At 54.2% G+C, this 25,849-nt stretch overlaps 1 protein-coding gene and 1 long non-coding RNA gene across 3 annotated transcripts in view; both read right to left on the bottom strand.

Moving 5' to 3' along the window:
- FABP3 (fatty acid binding protein 3) overlaps nt 1–25,849 on the bottom strand; it is a 106,524-nt gene that overhangs the window by 39,235 nt on the left and 41,440 nt on the right. The window lies entirely within an intron of this gene.
- LOC140900459 (uncharacterized) lies at nt 818–21,044 on the bottom strand. 2 transcript variants are annotated; one of them, XR_012155641.2, is made up of 5 exons: nt 20,881–21,044; nt 19,249–19,406; nt 7,902–8,103; nt 5,559–5,710; nt 818–4,601 (listed from the first exon to the last, which is right to left on the bottom strand). It is a non-coding gene; the product is annotated as an uncharacterized LOC140900459 (long non-coding RNA). The 2 variants fall into 2 exon arrangements; XR_012155642.2 differs by lacking the exon at nt 19,249–19,406.

Genomic DNA, 25,849 nt, shown 5'->3' on the forward strand with positions numbered 1-25,849 from the left:
ACAGACAGATCTCGTTGCTGCTTTTGGTGACACGGCTACGGGTGCACTACGTTATAGCACCCACCTCAGTTTAACAGAGCCCAGCAGGAGACCCAGCGGAATCTCATATTACACGCGCAACTTTACCAGAGGGTTGCAGACGTCTTTACTTATGTAGGCCACGCTGTACACCCAGCTGGGCCCTCACCCATATGATGGCCAGGCCCTTTGCTCCGTACTCTGGTCAGTACCCAATTGATTCAGGTGAAAACCAGAAAAGGCTGCCCCTCCCTCAAGCCTCTGTGAGGTCACTGTCTCACCCCTGTATCTTGATGAAATTGGCACTCGGTGGGCCTGGTTCTAGTGGAAACAAGGCTTTTTGCGGTTTCAGATTGTCACCAAAATGCGGAGAAATGCCGTCGAGTTGAGTGTATGTCCTCACCCCATGCTCTGCATGGCCAGTTGTGTGAACTCTGGCTATTCTTGATAGCCATATAAATGTCCAATCCCTTTTTGAATGGCTCTCCCCAAATGAGCTATCTGCTTCTCTCGCTAATATCACATCCTTATCCCCTCCCCTGCTGATCGTCTGCTAGCTCTTTCCAACAGTGAGCACAGATGTGTTGCAGCCCTGGAGATCTTCACCCCAGAATCCTCCCACCTTGCAACACCTCCCCCTACACAAACGTACACACCCTGCAGGCAGTTTAGCTCCCTATGCACCTCACAGGCCCCTTTGCAAACCAGAGAGAGGGATTTAGTTTGGAAAGTCCCGCTCTCTCCTGGACAGCCCTCCCCCCGTGGCTACACCCCTGCAACCAAAGAGCCATACGCTGCATAGGGATGCACAGGAAAATACTCACAATTTATTACCCAAACAAGTCCCCAGGTGGGAGCAGCTCAGGACTCTCCCAGAGATGCACACTGCTCCCTTAAAAAAAGAACCCCCGTGTTCACTGCACTCCCAGCCCCATCTCAATTCCTGACAGCCACCAAGTCAAAACCAAGGCGATCTGACAGTTTGGGCGCTGGGGGCATGTGCCCATCTGAAATTTTCCTTTGGAAGTCCCAGTCCTCAGACCTTCCTCCCAGCCCCAATCCCTCGTCCCAAGTGTCCACCACAAACCAGTCTCCGCATTCGCTCTGTTCCCAGCTGTGCTCAGATGCTCTAGGAAGCAGCATGTACACACTATACATATCCAACACACACCCACACAGACACATTACACAGACATTAAATCCAGGATACCTCTTGTTTACATGTTAGGAATGATGCTAAATCCAGTATCCTTGTACAAGCATTATTTAGCCGTGGGGGGTCAGAGTCTGGTCTCATTTCCACTGGTGTAAAATTGGAATAACTCCATTCACTGAAATGGATTTACTACAGATTTATCCTGGTAGTCACTGAGATCAGAATCTAGGCCTGAGCCTTCCAGAAATAAATGGGCAGACGGATGTTTTGCAAATTCAGCACAGGATCAGTGCTTAGAAAAATCAGATTGGTCCTGAAACCATTTATATTGGTCCCATCCACAAAGCACGTTTGTGACGGTCATTCCAGGGTGATTTTAGCAGCTGGTATTTCAAGATAGAGGTTGATGTTTTATCCCCTTTGAAATCTGAGATTCCCAACCTTCCACTCAAGAGGACAGGCAGCATCAGTTTCTGTCTCAAGTAGTTCTTGAGATGGCAGCTACCAAAACACACTGGAATGCAAGCGTGGGGGGAGCAAGATGGTAATCGGCGTGGTGCGATTTTAAAAGATCTGACAAAATGACCTTTGATGATTATAAATTAGTGCTTTATACCCCTGGAAAGCTGAGAATACCAGCTTTTTTAATGGCAGGAAGTTTGTCCCCTAGGTAGTTTGTGAGAAATGAATTTCTTAAGTCTATGTCAAGCCTTTAGGAGTTGTTATGTGTATCAATGGAGCTGTAGGGTTTTTTTTAAATGCCCAACACAGGGTGTAGCAAGTACCTTGGACCAGCGATATATTCATTCTCGTCAATAACCAGGATTGGGTTGTATCTTTGGGTACATGTGATCTTTTTGTATAGGACTTTGAGGTCCTCAGATGGAAGGTGCTGGAGAATGGCAAAGGGCTGGTATTACTGTGCAGCACAAAGTCCTTCCAGGTTGATTAGAAGCATCTTGTTCCTTGCGACACCGATGTGTTTCTGCATTGCAGCTGTATTATGATGACCCCAGTCCTGCCTGGGCACTGAGATCTACCCTGATCCCACAGCTGGGCGACCAGAGCTCAGTCCTCTCCCAGAAGGAACTTCCCAGTGCCAAGGCAGAAGCTGCAGCTCCAGAAACACCACGTTGGAGACCTGACCTTAGAGTGACAGCTGGGGAAGGAGTGCTCTTCACATCAGTTTGCTGGGTCTGGGAGCCCAGGAGGGTCAATAAGAAATCTGGGCAGCAGTTCTGCATTCTCAGAGACTGGGGGCAGCCTTAGACTCCTGCGTCTTTGCACTGGCAGAAGGTGAAAGGCCAGCAAAAGTGATGCGCCCAGCCCCCAGGGAAAGGACAACAAAATCCACATGGGCCTCTGTAGTTCCCTGAGCACCCAAACCAGAGACCATGGCTGGAGGCACCGTGGAGGGGCTGGCAGCACAGAGTGCCCACTTTAACGAGGAGTTAGGGAACCCAGGGACACAAGTGGGAGGGGGAGGCCTGAATCTAAACTAATTCCCTCCCCAGAAGGAATCATTGCAGAGTCCTCCCATGCCTATGGCTATTCTCCTGGCTCCTGTGTGCCCAAGGCTGGACGCGAGGCCAGTGGCAGTGAGTCCTGTTGGATTCATAGTGCTCGTCTCCCGCGAGCCAGGTGGCCACAGTGAGTGCTGGGGGGAAACCTAGCATGAGCTCTCATGCAGCCTGGGGCATGGCACATTGCACATCTGATCTTCAGGGCTCGGAGTGTCTCCGTTGTGTCTGCACAGTGCCCAGCCCAGTGGGGCCTGGGTCCGTGACGGGGGCTCCTAGGCACTGCTGCAATTCAAACAACAGGAACAGTAAGAGAGAGGCCATGTCGAGCAGAACACCAGGGTTCTCTGTCCCAGAGCTCCCCTCTGGGGGGACCATTGCAGGAGGGCAGGAGGGACCCCTCTATCAATCCAGAACCCTGCCCCGTGTGGCCACGGCAGCATAAGGTGCCACAGTATATCTGAGCCAAACCACTAGGTTTCTTTTATATTTTCCTCCTCGCGGGGGCAGGGAGGATCCAGGCACGGTGGGAGGGGCTGGGGGTGGGGGTGTCCCTCTACACCCGTAGTGAAAAGCAAACATTAAATGCCCCCCAAAACCTGAGTAGCGCCTGGTACCACCTGCGGCTGGTTCCCTGCCATCCCGGCCGGTAAGGGATGGGAACTTGGGGCTACAGCTCTCCCTGCGTAACGCACAGGTCTCCCTGCAGAGGGCCGAGTGCTGCCGGTTAGACAGAGCCTGTGTTTAGGCCGCAAAATCCTCGGCCTCGGGTTCTCTGCTGTTGGGTGGGGGGCAGCCCCCTCTGGGGTTTGCTGTGAAACCCACTGACCCTGCTTCTCTCCCTGCAGAGCCCTCGTACAGAGGGCGGATACTGCTGATCAGTGCAGGCGGCAGCCCTGGCTTGGGGGCAGAGCCGGTGCTGCCCCTGAAGGCCAGTCCTCGGGGGAGGTAGTGTGCACAATATGTCCAGCGCCCTAGACCCTAACCACAACCTGGGGCAGGGGGTGCTACATGGGGGGCGGGGATCCAGGCAAGCCCGGGGGCCTGGGCTGAGCCCGGCTCACCAGTGACAATAAGCTCCGTGGACTGGCGTCATTGACGCCCCGGTGTGGCCTGCTGGCTGCTTTGAGACTTTGGTGAAACTGCCAAACTTCATCCCGTTTGGTTGGCAAGCTCTTAAAGGGAGCCAGGGCTCAAGGGAGCTTTATCTCACAAGTTGCAGGGGTCACACTGGGTCCCGGCAGAAGCAGGACCCAGCCTGGGAAGGGACTCGCTTCTGTTTGCCAGACAAGGGCTTCACCTTTGGGTGCCAGAGAGGAGAATGTCCTACGGACCCCCACTGCGCCATCTGCCCCAGGCTTCTCAGAAGGCCTGAATAAGGATACTGGATCATCTATTACAAAAGAAAAGACAAGGAAATTGTGCCCCAGAACATCACAGTGAACGAACGTACTCAGCTAAGAACAACCCTTCGTTGCTCGTCACGCTCCTAGCACAGAGTCATCGCGGGTATCAGCACCGCTCAGCTGTTTGGGTGTGAAGACGAGAAAATACCCCCAAACAAACGCCCTTGGTTCCTAAGTCTGTGTCCTTAGATGCCACCAAAGAAACATTTCTCCACAGGGGTTTTCCCCAGCTTTGCCAGACACGTGGTTGCTTATTCCCCCTCGGAGGTTCCTCTACTCCCCCGCTCCAAGGAACACAAGATGTTCTTGCTGCATAGCACCAAGGAAAACCCAGCAAACTCCAGGCCCCACCAGTCAAGCTGTGTTGATGCTCGACAGTCTCTCCTTTCCCTGCTGGTCAGAAATGGTCTTAACGGTGTTAAGACGTGTCCTTCAGTTCTGGGCTTTGGGGCTGCTGCGGGGGCACCTCTGTGGAGGGGGACTGCATTTCCTGGGATCTGTCTGTGGAGAGAGCAATGGAGGCAAGTGCAGTGAAAAGCCCTGGAAAGCACAGTTCTCTGTCCACAAACGGGTACAGCACAGTCCTCCCCACTCTCCTTTCCACCAGCCAACCCCCGCTCCCTGTAGCCCCCTGGCGGCCCCACTCCCAGCCTCAGCGAGACCCATTCCCTCCAGCTTCCCAGCCCCCAGCCAGCCCCACTGCTCACAGCCAGAGCCACTCCCCCAGGACTTTTGCCCACAGACAGCCCCATTCCCTCCAGATCCCCTGTCCTTGGGTGGCTGCACTGCCCCTGCCTCCCAGCTCATAGGCAGCCCCAGCAGTCCAGCCCACTCCCCCAGTACCCTTGTCCCGGGCCAGCCCCACTTCTCCCAGCCCCCGAGTGGCCCAACCCTCAGACCTTGAAGGGACCATATCCTTGGCTTATTCAGAGACTGCCAAGGGTGCCAAATGTATTGTTCAAGGCAGTGACCTCCCAGGAACTAGCCATTAGGCAAGACCCCCCTCGTGCTGGAACAGTGCTCTGGCAGGGAACCCGCATGCCGTGGCCATGGCACTGCTCGGTGTCAGCTCTTTGGGGCAGGGACCATCTGTCCGTTCTTTGTCTGTACAGCGCCTAGCACCATGCAGCCTGGTCTGTGACTAGGGCTCCCAAGCGCTGTGGTAACACAACTGATAAATAACGATACTCACACTAGAGAGATGCCTATCAGAGTAATAACACATAACAATCCCCATTGTTCCAGATGGGGAATTAGAGGCGCAGAGGGGAAGTGACGAGAGTCTCTCAGTTCCCTGCTGTAACCACTAGCCCACGCTTCTAGGCAGTGTGACCCTTCTGCAGGGCACACTTGCCCTCTGTCTCCAGTGGCCCAGTGGCCACAGGACCAGATTCTCTGGGGGACACAGGGCAGAGCAGGGCCCATCAGGCAGGGCCAGACCTGCCGTCTGGTACATACCTGAGCTTAGAGACATTTCAGCTAGTTTCAGAGGCAGGTCGGAGGGGCTGACGCCGGCCGGCGAGCCCAGAATGTCAGGGAGGGCGTTCCTGCGACCAGTCCTCCCGGAGGATGCAAAGTCCAGCACAGGCTCCACCTCAGTCATGCTTCCCCTAGAAGGCACACCCAGGTCAGGCTAGAATCTCCTGCTTCCCCATCCCACCCCAGGGGCCTGACTGGGGAGCTCAGAGCCTTGGGAGCAGAGCACATGGTGGGGAGAGGGACTGAAACCAGGATGGAGGCTAGGGTGACCAGACAGCAAGTGTGAAAAATCGGGATGGGGGTGGGGGGTAATAGGAGCCTATATAAGAAAAAGACCCCAAAATCGGGACTGTCCCTATAAAATCCGGACATCTGGTCACCCTAATGGAGGCAGAGAAATCCTGTCTTCCCCACACCCCCATGCCTAGGCTGGCCACCTGGCTGGGTTTGGTGCTGCCTTGCTGGTTGCTGGGGAAAAGATATAACGTGCTGGCTTTTTCCCCTTGGCTGGGACCAGCCCTCCCAGTCAGATGTGCACACGCCATTTTGTAACTACCACACACGTCACGTCTGCGAGTGCAGCCGTACTATACCCAGCATCTACTGGCCCCATTCTGTGCTACATTTAACCTGGACCGTAAGCCTCTTGGGGGCAGGGATCATACTTTTACTTTAATCTGCACCACCAACGTCTAGGATTCTGTAGAAATACTTTGCATTGGCAGTGGGTTTTTTAAACACCCAGGTCCTCTTGGGGCTGCTGCGACAGGGGGAGGAGCAGGGTGGGGGAGGCAGGGGCTCCTGGGAGGGGACAGTACGGGGCGTCCTTGAGCTGGCAGTACCCCCAGCACCAGGCCTTGGCCCATCCAGGCCGTTTGTCTGTGACACTCACTCACTGGCCCTGGGAATGACTCCAGGACACGGGAGCTGGAGTGCAGAGCCCTGCCTGGCAGGGGCACTGGGGTGCAGTGACAGCAGCCATTGGGGCTGGCATCAGGGATTGCGCTGGGGAGCTCCAGAGCCAGGAGCCAGGGGATCCATAGCTTGAACTAAAGAGCCTGGCTCTGTAGCTGGGGATACAACACATTTACCTCCTCTGTGACTCGGTACAGGAGGGGGTCAGGACTGAACGGTGTGTAACCTGGGCTTCTGATCTTTCCTGGTGGGATACTGACCTGGGTTTCCTCCCTACCCCATTTCCTGTCTTCAGTCGCTTTACGGGACAGGTGGTAGCAGAGCTGCCACCTGGCTGGTGTTTCTAGTGTCTTGCTGCTTTCTGGTCAGAAGTAAAATATGCCAGTGTTTTTGCTGGCTGATCTTAGCTACTGGCCACACATGGCCATAGGGGCTGGAACTCGGGGTGCTGGAGGGGCTGTCGCACCCCCTCGCTTGAAGTGGTTTCCATCCTATGCAGGGTTCAGTTTGGTTCAATGGCTCTCAGCCCCCCCACTGTACACACTGTGCCAGCCGCATGGCTGGGACCGCTGGCGCCCAGGTCCTGCTCTGCACGCCTGCAGCAGCCACCAGCTGTTGGGGAAGCCTAGCCCTAATCCTGCCTCGAATCCCTCCAAGCCTCAAGTAGGCCCTCCCTTTGGTTCCCCCCAGTCCTGGGTCCTGGCCCCACCCACAGACCAACCCTGCCTCCCCCGGAATGTGGCCCCGCCCACAGACCAGCCGGTTTTTCTGTGCCTTGGAGGTGACAGCCCTAGGACTCAGGGTGTGGTGCAGGTGCTCTGGGGGCAGGGACGGCATGGGAGCAGTCCAGGCTTTCCCCACGTGCTCTGCCAAAGTGCCTCATCCCTGGTGGGGGAAGAGGGCAGGTCAGCCTCGTGGCCCAGCCACTCCTCGGCTTCTCTGCTCAGACGCCCGACAAGTGGCCCAGCGAGTGCCAGTGGGGGGTGGTTTCGCTGATGGGGCCTCCTGCCCACAAGGAACTGAGCCAGCCCAACTTGGCCTGGGACTTTTCTCTTTGGGTTTGGTTGGGCTGAAGATTCTCGTGGGGTGTGCAGAGCCTCCAGGAGGGGAGTGGATGGGTCAGGGTGGACCAGGGCTCCTGGGCACCTTGTGTGCAAGCAGTCAGTTTCAGGGCAACCCTCTCTGCACTGTTGGAAAGGGCAATGGGAATAGGGCACCCACTGAACCAGGCTTCATCTCCCCTCTGGTTCTGCACCCTGCAGGTTTCCCTTGGGGGGAATCACAGCCTCCAGTTGACCGTCTCCAGCGACCCGCCATTGCCAGCAGCCCTGTCTCTGTCCTGGTGCATGGTACGTGGACGACACTCAGCCAAGCCTAGAGGGAACAGGAGCAGAGGCGCAGCCTTACCTGCAGCCTTCCAAAAGGGGCTGGCTCTGGCTCTCCGAGTTCCCAGGGACCCTGCTTGCCTGGGGTAGGCTCCCTGGGGCGGGGTCTCCCCCTCCAGACGTCCTCCAGCCTGGGGAGCGATTTCACCAAGAGAATCTGGGGCTCAGACTGGGGCTCGGTCCCAGCGTGACTGGCCTTTGCCCACAGAGCGACGCAGCACGGCCTGTGCAAAGAGAGAGTGAAACCCTCAGAGCCGTCCTGGGGATGCCCACGGGCAACCCAGCAGCAGCTCCCAGACAGAGCTGCCCCAATGTCCTCCAGAATTAACTCCCCCAGCTCCCGCAGCCTGGTCTCTCTCTACCATGCCCACATTCAAGGGGCAAGAAATGACTATTTCCTATAGGCTTCACATGCTATATAAGATCCTAGAACTGTTCCTGCAGTATAAACTCTGCACCCCCAGCCCTTTGGCAAGCATGAAGTGGGTTCCACCCAAATGGGCACTGGGTGCTAGCCACAGTGGGTCAATTTCTGTTCCCCGCAGGGGCGGCACTGGGGGGGACCCTGTAGCCACCCCTCCTAGCGCAAAGTTCAAACATTACGCATTCGTAAGGGTGGCATGGTACGGCATCTCCACCCTTACTTCTGTGCTGTTGCTGGCCCTGCCTTCAGAGCTGGGGGGCCGGAGAGCGGCGACTCTGGCCGGGTTCCCAGCTCTGAAGCCAGCAGCAGCACAGAAATAAGGGTGGCATGTGGAGCATGCAAAGGGGTGGGGACATGGAAATAACAACAAACAAGGGAGGAAGCATGCAGGGAGAGAGACGGGGGTGCCTAAGGAAGGGGATCACAGATGGGGAAGGGGGATCACAGACAGGGGAAGGGGAGCATCAATAGGGGAGGGGGGATCACTGACAGGGGAGCATGCCTGGGGGAGGAAGATCACAGAGGGAAAGGTGGGGCTTGGTTAGGGGAGGGGGTCATAGAACAAGGGAAGAGGAACTTGCATGGGGAAGGGATCACAGTGGGGGGAAGCTGCATTGGGGAGGGGGGGATCACCAACAGGGTAAGGGGGGCATGGTTAGAGGAAGGGGGGCATGGATGAGGGGCAAAGAGCCCCGAACAGAGGAAGTGTGGGTGGGGGAGAAGTCCCGGACCATGCAAGGAGGGGACTGACACACAGTGGAGCGATAATGTGCAGCCTGGTGCAGGGCACTGCACGCCATGGGGGTGGCACAGGGACAGGGGTCCGCAGCCAAATTGGGAGTGCAGGGGATGCTGCTGCTGTGAGCAGGGCAGGCAGGCACCAGCGGACCCTGCAAAGGGTCTGGTCCGGCCGCTGTGGCTGTCCGCGGGCTGCTAGTAGCGGGCTCACCAGGCGCTGAGCAGAGCTATGACGCGGGGCGGTGGGCAATGTGAGGGGTGCGGGGCTGACCTCAAGCCGAGGGTAGCTCCAGGGCCCTTCCCACAAAGAGGCAGTGAGGGGTCAGAGCCCTCCTGCTCCTCCCGGGCCCTGTGGGGGGGATAAGCGAGCCTCAGTGTTCCTGTATGTGTGCCCACGAGATGTATAGTACAGTCCCTGTCCTCAGTTTTCTCTCTAGCCCACCACAGCCCCACCACCAGGAAAAGTCTGACACCGCCCTGGTTCCTGGTCCCCTAAATCTATTCAGATAACCGCAGCACCCCTGAAAATGACCACAGCACTGTCTTACCGTGACAGCCTCATCATGGGCACAGGCTGGGTCAGCAAGCCCCGAACTCACAGTGCCCCAGCATCCTGGGTGTTAAATGAAATCCAGAGGGAGGCCCAGCGCATTGTTTCCTTACGTGTGTGTGGTGTCTAGCACAATGGGCCCTGATTCCTAATGGGGCTATCTAGACACCCCACCAGACAAATAACAACGTGGGGCTCAAAACTCCTCTAGCCAAAGCTAATCACAGGGAGATGCACTCCCAGCTCACTGCCTTCACGGCCCCCCTGTTGAAGAGCATCAGGCTGCTAACTCACTGCCAGGACCGGCTCTAGGCACCAGCAAAGTGGGCACGTGCTGGGGCCGGCACGTTTCCAGGGGCGGCGTTCCGGCCACCTTTTTTTCGGGGCAGTTGCGCTCTCGGAGCTGTGCCACTTAGACGGGGCGAGGGTGCCGCGCCCCCGGCTGTAGCAGGACGAGGAAGCCCCAGCCCCGGGATGCTGAGCTGCCAGGGCCCAGCCGCTCCCTGGGGAGGAGAGGGCGAGTCCTGCCGGGGAGCCAGGGCTGCGCTGCCTCATCTGCGCACCGGCTGCTGCGCGGCCTTGTGCCACCCCTTAACTCGGGGCTTCTCTGCGCGGCCGGGCGGGGGAGCGGGAAAGCCCCTGCAGGCGCTGGGAGAAGGGGACCTCACTCCCGCCGCTTCCAGTGCCACCCGTGAGCCCCAGCCCCACCTGAGCGTGGGGCGGCAAAAAACCCAGAGCCGGCCCTGTGCACTGCGTGCTTTCTGGGCAGCGGGTGCTGGCCTCTGCTCCCCGGGGCAGGAATGGAAATATCGGCAACGGCCTTTCTGCCCAACGGCATTAATCTTCCCAAAGGCAAGCGCCCCGAGCAATACGGCGCAGCAGGACAAGCCTTTATGTCACATACCCAATGTCGAGGGAAAGGCGAGACGGGGTCTGTGTTATTCTGGCTTCCCGCACCAACAACAGTGACAGTCCTAATCAGAGCCAGCCAGACTCACTGGGCTGCCGGCTGTTCCCCTTCCCATTCTCCAGGTAAGGAGTCTGAGGGAACGCCTACATTGCGATTAGATACCCGTGGCTGGCCCCTGCCAGCAGATTCAGGCTAACGGGGCTCAGGCTAAGGCTCTGTTTCACTGTGGTGTTGCTCTTCAGGCTCAGGCTGCAGTTCAAGCTCTGGGGCCCTCCCCTCTCTCAGGCACCGCAATTAACCAGCCCCTTAGCCCCCGTCAGCTGGCCTGGGCCAGCCACAAGTGTCTAATCTCAGTGTAGATGTACCCAGAGAGTCACACAGTTTAATGCCCGAAAGGCACCAGATCATCCGGTCTTACCTCCTGTATCTCACCGGCCACCACCCCCTCCAGCCCCCGCACACAACACACAACACTGAAACCAGACCAAAGGGCCACAGCCCACAGGAGGGGGTGTTCCTTTCCTCTCCTGTTCTGACTGCAGGCGATGCTGCTGTCTGGCTCCCTCCTGGAACGCAGGTCATGACCCAGCCAGTGGGCATGCTGAAACGGGACAGTGTCGCAGGGCCATGTTGCGTGGTGGCTACCAGAGAGAGTGCAGGGAGCCAGCCTTCACCCAGACCCCAAATTGTAAACTCAGGGGCTCTTGAGAACAAACGACTACTTGGGGGGTGGGGGGAGATTTCTGAATGTGACCTGGACCAGTCAGAGCTGCTGGTGCGTAAGAAAGTATCCAGTTCCCTCCAATCTGAGGATCTCAAAGCACCACATAAACATTCCTGAATTAGAGTCTCCCAGTACCGACATAAGGTGAGGCAGTGCTCCTCTCCATGTTACAGCTGCAGGGACTGAGGGCAAGATCCACTCACGTACATTGCCAGGTACTAAAGGGCATCTGTAGGAAATAACACAACACAAGGCCTGTATGGGATAGCAGCAGCCCACATGGTCCAAACCCACTGTCAGTTTCACAGCATCGGATCCTTTGTGTGGTTGCTGCTTGGAAGCTGGCTCTGATCAGGTATTGGGTGCCGGACCCTGATAATGGAGGGGAGTCTGCAACCACCTCATGCCAAGTACCTTTGCTTTCCTCCTTTAAATCCCTCTTCTTAGCAGCCCCCTGTAGCATCAGGGAGATTGCGACAGGGCAGACGATGAGGCTGACTGCTAACCATGCACCAGGCTTTAATGCTCCAAACTTTCCATCTCCTGTGCTATGAAGTGCTACATTTAGACCTGTCACTAGACTCACATGGGGCCAAAGGTTTCTCTAAGGCTTGGTGGACACGACGAGCTCGGCGTGTGACTCCCAGCTCGTGAGCAGGCAGGCTAAAAATAGTGGACAGGCGACAACAGCAGCGGCATGGACTAGTCGCCCCACGCACATATCCCAGGGGTGCAGGCAGCTTCGTACTCGCAGAGCTCGCAGCTGCTTGTGCAACTGCAGAACCTTCCCCACAGGTCCTGCTACCGGGCCTTGGGACACAACGCTGCTGAGAGCGGGCGAGTCTCACCCCCAATCCAGCTCCGTCCCCCAGAGGGGAATGGGGACGAAAGCTGTGAACACCAACATTGGTCCCTGAAGTGCTGCCTCTGGACATGCATGGGGCAGCTCTGCTGAGTGAGAAGAGGCCATTCTCCAAGCAGGACAGTCAGTCTCTCAAGCTGCCAGGGCAGCTCACTGCTCCTTCTCCATTGTCTTTAAAAACCATTTCAGAGAGGTGGTTTGTTTGGGGCGTGTCCAAGAGACTGTTGGAAAATGGTCTTCCTGGTACCATCAAGCCCCACAAGTTCCCAAATCACAAACATGAGATTGGATTACATAGTAATTCTTTGCCATCTGGTTTTGGAGCTTTGTGGACACACTCGTGTCATGTTTTCAAGGTTTTCTCCACCAACACGGGAGCTAGAAACTTCCTTTTTAAAAAAATGAAAGCTGAGCTTCTCGTGTAATCACATGACTCCAGGACCTGGGGTTTTAAGAAATAAACCAGATATCACAAGACTTGTGATAGCATCAGGTGAATTGGCTCTCAGCAGCGTTGTGTCCCAAGGCCCGGTAGCAGGACCTGTGGGGAAGGTTCTGCATTTGCACTGCCTTCCTGTGCCCTAGCGGAACTTATGGGACACTGCACAACAGCCTCATATAAAAGGACTGTCTTTAATTCCCCAGTCTCTGCAGGGCCCTTGTGGCATTTCCCTCAATGTACCTAGGTGTCTCCAGGGGAACATGGCCAACTCCATCCCTCCATCCTCATTGTCAGTGGCATTAAGTGATAACCGCTCTGTCCTGAAGAGCACAAGGACATCTCTGCATGCATGAGTGTTTGAGGAACAAAGATTCATGCAATACCCTGCTGGCCCCGCCTCCAGCCCCCAAGCTGTCTCCTTCTCTAGTGCCCATGCAATGAGCCTGTGGGGGTAGTGAGCTGGAACCAGCCCCATGTAGAGTGTCTGGAGAGGATGCTCACTTCATTAGGATAAGGGGCACCATCAGCGCCAGGCTGGTAATTACCCAGTGGTAGCATGAAAGAAAATGAGCCCTCTTAGAGCAGAACATATAGTGAAATAGATAAAGGTGGCAGATTCATTAATTTACCATCCCCAGCCCTGCTGCCCCAGCTGCTGCTGGCACCGGGATGCCAAGCAACGCAGACGCTCGTCACGCTGAAGGTTTGATCGATCACCTGCGGTCAGGGTGAACCTAGCTCCACACTTACATGGGCAGTCAGACTGATGCAGCCCCTGCTTTGCTATTGTCAGGTTTCTTGTGAGAGCTGCCCTGGGCACAGGGCTTTGCTATGCGGGCAATGGGCTGGCAAGCTGCTTTGTGACCGCAGAGCTGTCCTTGGACCCTGGGCTCAGCACACTGGCTGGCTGGGTTGCTCAGCAGCTTTGTGCCACTAATGCTGAGCTGAAATTGTGGAATGAAGCAGTCCCCACCGAGAGCCAGGCTCACACCTCTACTGTGGGTCCTGGGGAGGTGGGATGGGAAGTGGATGAGCACTGGCTGACCAGGGGCATTGGTAGTTGAACTTAGGGCATAGGAGGGGGCAGGGCTGTTATCTGAGCGGAGGCTGGCAGGGTGTGCGAATAAGCAGCTCTGACAATGGCCAGTTTGCTGTCTGTCACTGGGTGCCTAACATTCTTCTAGGACAAGAAGGAATCGGCTGGGTTTGTACCAAGGGAGAGTCCGATTGGAGGTTAGGAAAAATGGTCTAACTTTGAGGCTAGTTCAGCACAGGAGCAGGTTCCCCAGGGAGGCTGAACTAACCCATCCTTGGAGGGTTTTAAGAACAGGCTGGACAAAATCCTGTCAGAGATGGTCTAGGTTTACCTGGTCCTGTCTCTGTGCAGGGATGACCTCTCAAGAATCATAGAATCATAGAATCATAGAATATCAGGGTTGGAAGGGACCCCAAAAGGTCATCTAGTCCAACCCCCTGCTCAAAGCAGGACCAATTCCCAGTTAAATCATCCCAGCCAGGGCTTTGTCAAGCCTGACCTTAAACACTTCTAAGGAAGGAGATTCTACCACCTCCCTAGGTAACGCATTCCAGTGTTTCACCACCCTCTTAGTGAAAAAGTTTTTCCTAATATCCAGTCTAAACCTCCCCCACTGCAACTTGAGACCATTACTCCTCGTTCTGTCATCTGCTACCATTGAGAACAGTCTAGAGCCATCCTCTTTGGAACCCCCTTTCAGGTAGTTGAAAGCAGCTATCAGATCCCCCCTCATTCTTCTCTTCTGCAGGCTAAACAATCCCAGCTCCCTCAGCCTCTCCTCATAACTCATGTGTTCCAGTCCCCTAATCATTTTTGTTGCCCTTCGCTGGACTCTCTCCAATTTATCCACATCCTTCTTGAAGTGTGGGGCCCAAAACTGGACACAGTACTCCAGATGAGGCCTCACCAATGTCGAATAGAGGGGAACGATCACGTCCCTCGATCTGCTCGCTATGCCCCTACTTATACAGCTATGCCCCTACTTATACAAGGTCCCTTCCTGCCCTGCACTGCTATGACTGTGTGTTTGTGCCCAGCACAAAGGGGACCCTCTTCTGGTAGGGGCTCTTAGGTACTATAGGAATTCAAGGGCATCACTCAGGCCCCCCACAATTTTCAGAGTCCTAAGGGCAGGGCAGGGCAGGGCAGGCAGGTTGGGCCCCCCAGGACCCATTGCTCACTCCAGACGGGCTGCCCGCAGTGCTCCCAAAGCGCCCTGACAGTCTGCTGTCACTGTGCTGTCAGATGAGGAGTGGAGCGGAGAAGGAGTAGAGCCATGGACTCACTCACGAAAGGCACCTGGACTGGATGGGGCTGTGTGTTGGGGCTCAGGCCTGGTCTACACCTAAAACATAGGTCGACCTAGCTACATTGCTCAGAGCTGTGAAAAATGTAGACCAGCCCTGAACCCCAACGCACAGCCCCATCCCATCCAGGTTCCTCAAACTGGAGACACAGTTGGGCTGGCAGAAGAATTCTTCTATCGACCTGGCTCCTGCCTCTGGAGGGGATGGATTTACTGCATTGACAGGGAAAACCCCTTCTGTCACTGTAGTAAGTGTCTACACTACAGCGGAGTAGCCGCAGCGGAGCATTTGGAGTGTAGACATACCCTCAGTCTCCTTCCAGAACTGCCTTTACAGAGTCAACACGGCTCAAGAAACTCCCCAGGCCACAACATTTGGGGAACAAAACCTTGTGCTTTACAAGACGGACGTAATTTCCCTCCAGAGGCAGAGAAGAACCAGCACTCGGCTATAACATCTCTCAAGGGGATTCATTATTGAGGCTGCTGGCCACAGAGAGACCCCGTGGTGCTCTCGACTCCATATTGACTGACCCGGCCTGTGCTGCCTAGTGTCTCTGTCCGGGGTCTCCCTGGCCTGGGCAGTCACGGATTGAACTGCTGATTACAATATACACCAAAATATCGCTTTTTCTCTACATAGAATCTGCTCAGAACTGGTTATTGCTCCGTTTCTGGTATAAAATGACTTGATCCTAACTGAAGACTGGCACAAACAGGACACTCACAGGACACAATAGCCAGGAGACACTTGTATAGCCATTCTTCTCCATTACTACCAACTGTACTTGCAGAGTCAGGTAACTCAGTGTGCAGACAGGGACGATCCTGTGGTTAAGGTACTGAACTGGGACTCAGCAATGCTGGATTCAGGTCCTGGTGCTGCCACTGACTTCTTCCTCACCCCTGTGTGACCTTGGCCAAGTCATTTAATCTCTGCCACAGTTCCCTATGGGGATAAAACTTCTGCCTTGTCTATTTAGACTGTAAGCTCTGTGGGGCAGGGATTGTCATTCACTTGGTGTATGTACAGCACCTAATGCAGTGGGTCCTCTCGCTGTTAGTGTGGTGAAAGTAGGCAGTTGGCTTTGATGCAGCCTTTGTAACTTGCTAACTCAAAGTATGGCCCTTTGTGAAATGTTTCTCAGTTTCCCAAGACATAGAATCATAGAATATCAGGGTTGGAAGGGACCTCAGGAGGTCATCTAGTCCAACCCCCTGCTCAAAGCAGGACCAATCCCCAATTAAATCATCCCAGCCAGGGCTTTGTCAAGCCTGACCTTAAACACTTCTAAGGAAGGAGATTTTACCACCTCCCTAGGTAACGCATTCCAGTGTTTCACCACCCTCCTAGTGAAAAAGTTTTTCCTAATATCCAACCTAAACCTCCCCCACTGCAACTTGAGACCATTACTCCTTGTCCTGTCCTCTTCTACCACTGAGAATAGTCTAGAACCATCCTCTCTGGAACCACCTCTTCTTCTCTGCTACTGGGGGCAAGGTCTGGTTTCTGCATGCCCAAAGCAGGTGATGACAAAATCGCCTGTTTTTATTGTAGAGAAACAGTGTCAACGAAAAGCCACAGCCGTTTCAAACACCCGACCTTGAAAACCTGAGCATGTCTTCCCAGCGACATCTCTTGCCCTTCCAAAGGCAGGAAGCCAGTCCCCTGCATACAGCCACCTCCATACAGTCCCCTCCATACAGCCTGGTCACTCCCTACCGACCCTTGTCCCTGCAGCATCACCCTTGTGTAGCACCCTTTCTCAGCTTGCTTTATTTTTTCTTTCTTGTAGCTGTCCCTTTAAATGCAGCAGAGATAAGCAGCTGCTCTCCTAGCATGACAATATTTCAGCAAGTGGCTGCAGGCTGCATCTGCCTCCCTGCCAGCTGGCAACCTCTGTTCCCTTTTCCATATCACTGGGGAGATGACAAAGCCACAGATTTCCCCTTTAATTTACACCCTTGTTTTCCAAAGGAAATTACACTAAAGACAACAACAACCTCTATAGCATGTATTTCTAACCGCCCGGCAGGGCTGCACTATAGGAAGAATAACAGTCCTTGCTTGGGAGGCCTTCATGCTCTGCTTCTAGGACGCAGGGAATAAAATAAACATCACGCTGAGGCCTGCTGCTGCCCAACCCTCTGTCGCTCCACACCTCCTGTTGCCATTACACCAGTGCAAAAGGCTGCCACCCTTCCGTTGAGGGCAGCATTTCACACGCTGCGCCAGCTGGTGCAATTCACCCTGCAAGGAGCATGGCAATGGAGAATCGGGCCCCAAGGATCCAAGGTCTGTCCCGGAACCCCGGGACCAGATTCTGATCCAGTCTGGCCGTCTCCCGCAATCTGACCACAACTCTAGTGATTTGGAGCGGGGGGAGTTAACCTGTCTCATGAAAACATAATGAAAGGCCCCAACTCACAATTCTTCCCTTATTCAAAATGGCCGCCATCTCCCATTACCAGCACGACGGCTGCCATTTCCCCACAGTCTAGATCCATCGGGAATGCGCCTGCCCTTAGCAAAGATGGCTGCTGCCTCCTGCTGGTTTCAGTGAGATTGACACCATGCCCAGAGACCAAATAGCTGCCACTCAATGGGTCAGGGGCTGGTGGGATCCATAGACTGTGGGGAGCAGGAGAGACCCTGTGAAAAGGGGATGGGGAGAGTGAGGGGGAGCAGGAGGCAGATTTAGGGGGTACAGGCAATAGGGGGAGGGGAACGGGGAGAGGCCAAGAGGGGTGCAAGGGATGCGGGGGCAACGAGGAGGCTGAGGGGGGTGCAGAGGGATGGGGCAAGGGGAAGGCTTAGGGAATGTGGGGGGACAAGGGGAGGCTTGGGGTATGAAGGGGTGCATGGGAGCAGGAGGGAGGCAGATGGGGGTGTAAGGGACATGGGGAGGCTCTAGGTTTTTTGCCACCCTAAGCTCCGAGAGCGCAAGTGCCCAAGGGTGGCCGGAAAGCCGCCCCCGGAGCTGCGCTGCCCCAAACATGTGCCTGCTTTGCTGGTGCCTGGAGCCAGTCCTGGGCAGGGGGAGAGCTGAGGGGGGTGGGAGGTTGTGCCGATGAGGCCAGGAGTTTGTCTGGGGACAGAGGGAAGGCCAAGGGGGTGCAGAGATATGTGGGGGTATAGCAGAAGGCTGAGGATGTGGGGGGATAAGGGGACAGGGAAGGCTGAGGGGGTGCAAATGACAGTGATGAGTGGGCGATGGAGGGATCAGATGGCAGCTCCCCCAGCTTGGGTGCTGGTGGGGAAGGGATAGGGGAAAAGGCAGTGTCCGAGCATCACACCAACTCTTTCGAGCTGATCTCAAGCCACAGGATTTTGACGACTGCAGGAGGAGCTGTCGTGATCTCCTCTGATCTGGTGCTTTTCAGGGCTGGGCAGAGCTCTGCGTGAGAGCCTCTGGGCCTGCCACTGGACCATGCCTTCACATGTGGCCCCAGAGCAGAGAGAGGGTCTGGGGCAGCAGAAGGTGGCGGAGGGGAGTTGAGGAAGTGGTGCTGTGGGACCCGGGCAGAGGAATGGGGAGTCAGGGAAGTGGTGTCATTATGTCCCAGGGCAGGGAGAAGGCAAGACGTGAAGGAATAGCTGGCAGTTCCCCTATCTCGGGGCTGAAGACAAGGTATGTGGAATCTCCACCACACCAGCCAGGGAGAGACGTGCATTTCTGTGCGCTTTAAAGGTTGCCCTTTCAACCTGAACTTCTCTCCCGAACATTGGCACAGGAATAAAGAGGGGACTGATAAAGTCAAAGGACAGACTGAAAAAAAAAAAGATTTGATTAAAAAAAAACCCTCATGGTTTTTTGGGCCAGTCTCATAATTTTGGGGGGTCTGCCTCCTGATTTTTGATCTCTTGAAGTTGGTAATACTGCTGCTCTCACACCAGTTTTACGGCAGCGTTGCTAATTGTCTTAGTGTAGATAGTCCTGATCTAAACAGGTGTACCTGGGAGCAAAATCTGGCCCTCTTTGGTTGGCAGATTCTAAATTTGGCAGAGGGAACCTTATAGGGGTTTCAGAGTAACAGCCATGTTAGTCTGTCTTCGCAAAAAGAAAAGGAGTACTTGTGGCACCTTAGAGACTAACCATTTTATTTGAGCATGAGCTTTCGTGAGCTACAGCTCACTTCATCGGATGCATACGGTATGCATCCGATGAAGTGAGCTGTAGCTCACGAAAGCTCATGCTCAAATAAATTGGTTAGTCTCTAAGGTGCCACAAGTACTCCTTTTCTTATAGGGGTTGTGAGGTCAGTTTTGCAGTGAAACTGCATCATGCAGCCCGAGGTGACCCAAGTCAGTCCTTTCCCTCCCTGTCTACTCAGAGTTTAGCAAATATTATTTGAAGGTGATTTTCCATCCCTTACCCTGCAAATCCCTCTGCGTCAGCTGCTGGAGCCTGGGCTGGGGAAACAGTCACTTGGGATCAAATCAGAAGCAAAGTGGGAATTGCTTTCACTTTGAACAGCGTACACAGAGCAGGTCGCCAGGGAGGGAGAGAGACCGGCTGGATGAGCCCGAGTTACTCATAGAGGAGAAAAGAGAAGGTCAGTAACCAGTGATCCCATTAAAATAACAATACTTGGCTGCAGAGATCTCAAAGTAACTTGCAAACAGCAGTGGATTAAGCCTTGAACTTCCCTTTGAGGCTGGTAAGTGAATGACCCCAAAAGAAGGAAATTTGAGACCCAGAGAGGGGGACTCGATTTGCCAAACGTTATACACGCAGTTAGTGGTGGAAGTAGGAGTAGAACCCAGGAGTCCTGGCTCACAGCCTCTTTTTTAATCCCTAGCCTACTTTGGCTAGAAACTTACTTTACTTGGCCAGAGAGCTACTGGGCTGCTGCTGCTCAGCTAGCTCCAACAATCACATAATGAATCCATTAATATTCAAATATGGCAAAGAGAGTGGCGATTTTCTAGTCACAAAACAAAGGAAGAGCATGAAGAGGAACTGGCTGCTGCTATTCCTTGGTGAGTGCGGGGCCTTTAAAGCTATTGCTGTGAGACCCTTTTGTCCTATCTCTGCTCACAGGTGTTACATAGCAAGAGACAGACAGTGCCTGGAAGAGGGCAGGAACTCTTCCTGCTCTTTATGCCAGGCACACCCAGCTGCCTGGGGGAGGTGCCAAGGGTTTTCAGGAGAAATCTCTCCCCTCTTCTTGCTTTGCAGATATAAGCGCCAGGTGGCACTTCCCAGGTAGGGTCTCAGCCACACAGAGCCAGCTGTCCGGGCAGGGGTGCAGGAGGAGGGGACGGATGGAGGTGCCACTGATGTGACAGAGAATGTTTAATCCCAGTTGCTTGGCTCTTGGTGTGGCCCGATCCCTCTCTGGACAATGACCCCCCCCCATCCCTGGCAGCCCTACAGGGCATGCTACCTCCAGCTCCTTCCAGCTGGTGAACATGGCGGCAGCTGTTTAACATCCGGCAGCTACGCCACACATCAGGTCGGGGCCCAATCCTGTGAGGTGCTGAGTCCTCTCAGCTGCCACGGAGCTCGGCACCCCAGGCTCTAGGAGGGAGAGTGGGGAAGTATCCCCTCTCGGGGAATTCTGGCAGGGGGAGTGAAATGAAATTTTCCAGAATTTGTTAGCACTGAGCAAAGTTGTCGAATACAGAGCCCCTGGGCTGGCACCAGAAGGACTCCAAACCTTGCCCAGGACAGAGATCCAAGAGGAGGGGGAACTCCATGAAACAAAAGGCCCCTCCCTGCCTGTTCAGCCTGGCACACGCCTGACACCCTGCAGTTAACAAACAGCAAGAAAACAAACAGCCACTGCTAGTTGGGCTGGAAACAATGAGCTCCAGCCAGTCTTGGGGGGATTAGGGCTAGGGTGGGAGGTACAGAGAGAAATTTAGGCCAGGCATATGAGCAGCAAGCATGTCCCCGGAGTCAAGGTGACTGAATACAGTGCTGGCACCCTTCCCTGTCCTGTGCTAGTGTAACTCTCCCAAAACACAGCCCTGGGCCGAGCAGACAAAAATTACCAACTCACCCAGAATTTCCCGCTTTCAGGCAGAGCTGCCCATGTGCTTTGATGTTACTTTTTAAGCAATGAAATCAAAGGTTCTGAAGTCCTTGAATGCTGCATCTGCCATCTGGTCAGATGGAAATAAACCCGTGGGAAGCGAGCAGAGGCTCTGTCCTGGCAGGAATAAAAGTGAGCTCAGGCGTGAGAGGGAGAAGAGAGAAGGGAGGAGTCAATGATTAACCCAGGGGCTGAATCACTGCCTGGAGCAGCATGTCAGTGTCACACCTCCCTTGGAGGAACTAAAACCACTCTCTGCCTTGGCCTTTCAGCAAGTGCAATATCCAGCAACCACCCACCAAAAATCATAGGGTATGTCTACACTACGGAATTAGGTCAAATTTATAGAAGTCAGTTTTTTAGAAATCGGTTTTATATATTCGAGTGTGTGTGTCCCCACAGAAAATGCTCTAAGTGCATTAAGTGCATTAACTCGGCGGAGCGCTTCCACAGTACCGAGGCAAGCGTCGACTTCTGGAGTGTTGCACTGTGGGTGACTATCCCACAGTTCCCGCAGTCTCCGCTGCCCATTGGAATTCTGGGTTGAGATCCCAATGCCTGATGGGGCTAAAACATTGTCGCGGGTGGTTCTGGGTACATATCGTCAGGCCCCCGTTCCCTCCCTCCCTCCCTCCCTCCCTCCCTCCCTCCCTCCGTGAAAGCAAGGGCAGACAATCGTTTCGCGCCTTTTTTCCTGAGTTATCTGTGCAGACGCCATACCACGGCAAGCATGGAGCCCGCTCAGGTAACTGTCACCCTATGTCTCCTGGGTGCTGGCAGACGTGGTACTGCATTGCTACACAGCAGCATCAACCCCTTGCCTTGTGGCAGCAGACGGTACAGTACGACTGGTAGCCGTCATCGTCATGTCCGAGGTGCTCCTGGCCACACATGGGCGCAGGGACTAAATTTGGAGTGACTTGATCAGGTCATTCTCTTTAGACCTGCAGTCAGTTCTATTGAACTGTCTTATGGTGAGCAGGCAGGCGATACGGATTGCTAGCAGTCCTATTGCATCATCTTCTGCCGAGCAGCCATGAGATGTGGATGGCATGCAGTCCTTCTGCACCGTCTGCTGCTAGCCAAAGATGTAAAAGATAGATGGAGTGGATCAAAACAAGAAATAGACCAGATTTGTTTTGTACTCCTTTGCTTCCCCCCTCCCGTCTAGGGGACTCATTCCTCTAGGTCACACTGCAGTCACTCACAGAGAAGGTGCAGCGAGGTAAATCTAGCCATGTATCAATCAGAGGCCAGGCTAACCTCCTTGTTCCAATAAGAACAATAACTTAGGTGCACCATTTCTTATTGGAACCCTCCGTGAAGTCCTGCCTGAAATACTCATTGATGTAAAGCCACCCCCTTTGTTGATTTTAGCTCCCTGAAGCCAACCCTGTAAGCCATGTCGTCAGTCGCCCCTCCCTGCGTCAGAGCAACGGCAGACAATCGTTCCGCAACTTTTTTCTGTGCGGACGCCATCCCAAGGCAAGCATGGAGGCCGCTCAGCTCACTTTGGCAATTAGGAGCACATTAAACACCACACGCATTAACCAGCAGTATATGCAGCACCAGAAACTGGCAGAGCGATACCGGGCGAGGAGGCGACGTCAGCGCGGTCACGTGAGTGATCAGGACATGGACACAGATTTCTCTGAAAGCATGGGCCCTGCCAATGCATGCATCATGGTGCTAATGGGGCAGGTTCATGCTGTGGAACGCCGATTCTGGGCTCGGGAAACAAGCACAGACTGGTGGGACCGCATAATGTTGCAGGTCTGGGACGATTCCCAGTGGCTGCGAAACTTTCGCATGCGTAAGGGCACTTTCATGGAACTTTGTGACTTGCTTTCCCCTGCCCTGAAGCGCGTGAATACCAAGATGAGAGCAGCCCTCACAGTTGAGAAGCGAGTGGCGATAGCCCTGTGGAAGCTTGCAACACCAGACTGCTACCGGTCAGTTGGGAATCAATTTGGAGTGGGCAAATCTACTGTGGGGGCTGCTGTGATGCAAGTAGCCCACGCAATCAAAGATCTGCTGATATCAAGGGTAGTGACCCTGGGAAATGTGCAGGTCATAGTGGATGGCTTTGCTGCAATGGGATTCCCTAACTGTGGTGGGGCCATAGACGGAACTCATATCCCTACCTTGGCACCGGAGCACCGAGCCGGCGAGTACATAAACTGCAAGGGGTAGTTTTCAATAGTGCTGCAAGCTCTGGTGGATCGCAAAGGACATTTCACCAACATCAACGTGGGATGGCCGGGAAAGGTGCATGATGCTCGCATCTTCAGGAACTCTGGTCTGTTTCAAAAGCTGCAGGAAGGGACTTTATTCCCAGACCAGAAAATAACTGTTGGGGACGTTGAAATGCCTATATGTATCCTTGGGGACCCAGCCTACCCCTTAATGCCATGGCTCATGAAGCCGTACACAGGCAGCCTGGACAGTAGTCAGGAGCTGTTCAGCTACAGGCTGAGCAAGTGCAGAATGGTGGTAGAATGTGCATTTGGATGTTTAAAGGCGCGCTGGCGCAGTTTACTGACTCGCTTAGACCTCAGCAAAACCAATATTCCCACTGTTATTACTGCTTGCTATGCGCTCCACAATATCTGTGAGAGTAAGGGGGAGACGTTTATAGCGGGGTGGGAGGTTGAGGCAAATCGCCTGGCTGCTGGTTACATACAGCCAGACACCAGGGCGGTTAGAAGAGCACAGGAGGGCGCGGTACGCATCAGAGTAGCTTTGAAAACCAGTTTCATGACTGGCCAGGCTACGGTGTGAAAGTTCTCTTTGTTTCTCCTTGATGAAACCCCCCACCCCTTGGTTCACTCTATTTCCCTGCAAGCTAACCACCCTCCCCTCCTGCCTTTAATCATTGCTTGCAGAGGCAATAAAGTCATTGTTGCTTCACATTCATGCATTCTTTATTCATTCATCACACAAATAGGGGGATGACTACCAAAGTAGCCCAGGAGGGGTGGTGGAGGAGGGAAGGAAAATGCCACACAGCACTTTAAAAGTTTACAACTTTAAAATTTATTGAATGACGGCCTTCTTTTTTTTGGGCAATCCTCTGTGGCGGAGTGGCTGGTTGGCCGGTGGCCCCCCCACCGCGTTCTTGGGCGTCTGGGTGTGGAGGCTATGGAACTTGGGGAGGAGGGCAGTTGGTTACACAGGGGCTGTAGTGGCAGTCTGTGCTCCAGCTGCCTTTGCTGCAGCTCAATCATACACTGGAGCATACTGGTTTGATCCTCCAGCAGCCTCAGCATTGAATCCTGCCTCCTCTCATCACGCTGCCGCCACATTTGAGCTTCAGCCCTGTCTTCAGCCCACCACTTACTCTCTTCAGCCCGCCACCTCTCCTCCCGGTCATTTTGTGCTTTCCTGCACTCTGACATTATTTGCCTCCATGCATTCGTCTGTGCTCTGTCAGTGTGGGAGGACAGCATGAGCTCAGAGAACATTTAATCACGAGTGCGTTTTTTTTTCTTTCTAATCTTCACTAGCCTCTGGGAAGGAGAAGATCTTGTGATCATTGAAACACATGCAGCTGGTGGAGAAAAAAAAAGGTACAGCGGTATTTAAAAAAACACATTTTATAAAACAGTGGCTACAGTCTTTCAGGGTAAACCTTGCTGTTAACATTACATACATAGCACATGTGCTTTCGTTACAAGGTCGCATTTTGCCTCCCCCCACCGTGTGGCTACCCCCTCCCCCCTCCCCGTGGCTAACAGTGGGGAACATTTTTGTTCAGCCACAGGCAAACAGCTTAGCAGGAACGGGCTCCTCTGAATGTCCCCTGAAGAAAAGCACCCTATTTCAACCAGGAGACCATGAATGATATCTCACTCTCCTGAGGATAACACAGAGATATAAAGAACGGATGTTGTTTGAACGTCAGCAAACATACACTGCAATGCTTTGTTGTACGATGATTCCCGAGTACGTGTTACAGGCCTGGAGTGGTAAAGTGTCCTACCATGAAGGACGCAATAAGGCTGCCCTCCCCAGAAACCTTTTGCAAAGGCTTTGGGAGTACATCCAGGAGAGCCGTGAATGCCAGGGCAAATTAATACTTTCACATGCTTGCTTTTAAACCATGTATAGTATTTTAAAAGGTACACTCACCAGAGGTCCCTTCTCCGCCTGCTGGGTCCAGGAGGCAGCCTTGGGCGGGTTCGGGGGGTACTGGCTCCAGGTCCAGGGTGAGAAACAGTTCCTGGCTGTCGGGAAAACCGATTTCTCCACTTGCTTGCTGTGAGCTATCTACAACCTCACCATCATCATCATCATCATCTTCTTCGTCCCCAAAACCTGCTTCCGTGTTGCCTCCATCTCCATTGAAGGAGTCAAACAACATGGCTGGGGTAGTGGTGGCTGAACCCCCTAAAATGGCATGCAGCTCATCATAGAAGCGGCATGTTTGGGGCTCTGACCCGGAGTGGCTGTTCGCCTCTCTGGTTTTCTGGTAGGCTTGCCTCAGCTCCTTAAGTTTCAAGTGGCACTGCTTCGGGTCCCTGTTATGGCCTCTGTCCTTCATGCCCTGGGAGATTTTGACAAAGGTTTTGGCATTTCGAAAACTGGAACGGAGTTCTGATAGCACGGATTCCTCTCCCCATACAGCGATCAGATCCCGTACCTCCCGTTCGGTCCATGCTGGAGCTCTTTTGCGATTCTGGGACTCCATCATGGTCACCTCTGCTGATGAGCTCTGCATGGGCACCTGCAGCTTGCCACGCTGGCCAAACAGGAAATGAGATTCAAAAGTTCGCAGTTCTTTTCCTGTCTACCTGGCCAGTGCATCTGAGTTGAGAGTGCTGTCCAGAGTGCTCACAATGGAGCACTCTGGGATAGCTCCCGGAGGCCAATACCGTCTAATTGTGTCCACAGTACTCCAAATTCGACCCGGCAAGGCCAATTTAAGCGCTAATCC

The sequence above is a fragment of the Lepidochelys kempii genome, chromosome 19 (genome assembly GCF_965140285.1).
Source record: "Lepidochelys kempii isolate rLepKem1 chromosome 19, rLepKem1.hap1, whole genome shotgun sequence".
Lineage (NCBI taxonomy): Eukaryota > Metazoa > Chordata > Testudines > Cheloniidae > Lepidochelys > Lepidochelys kempii.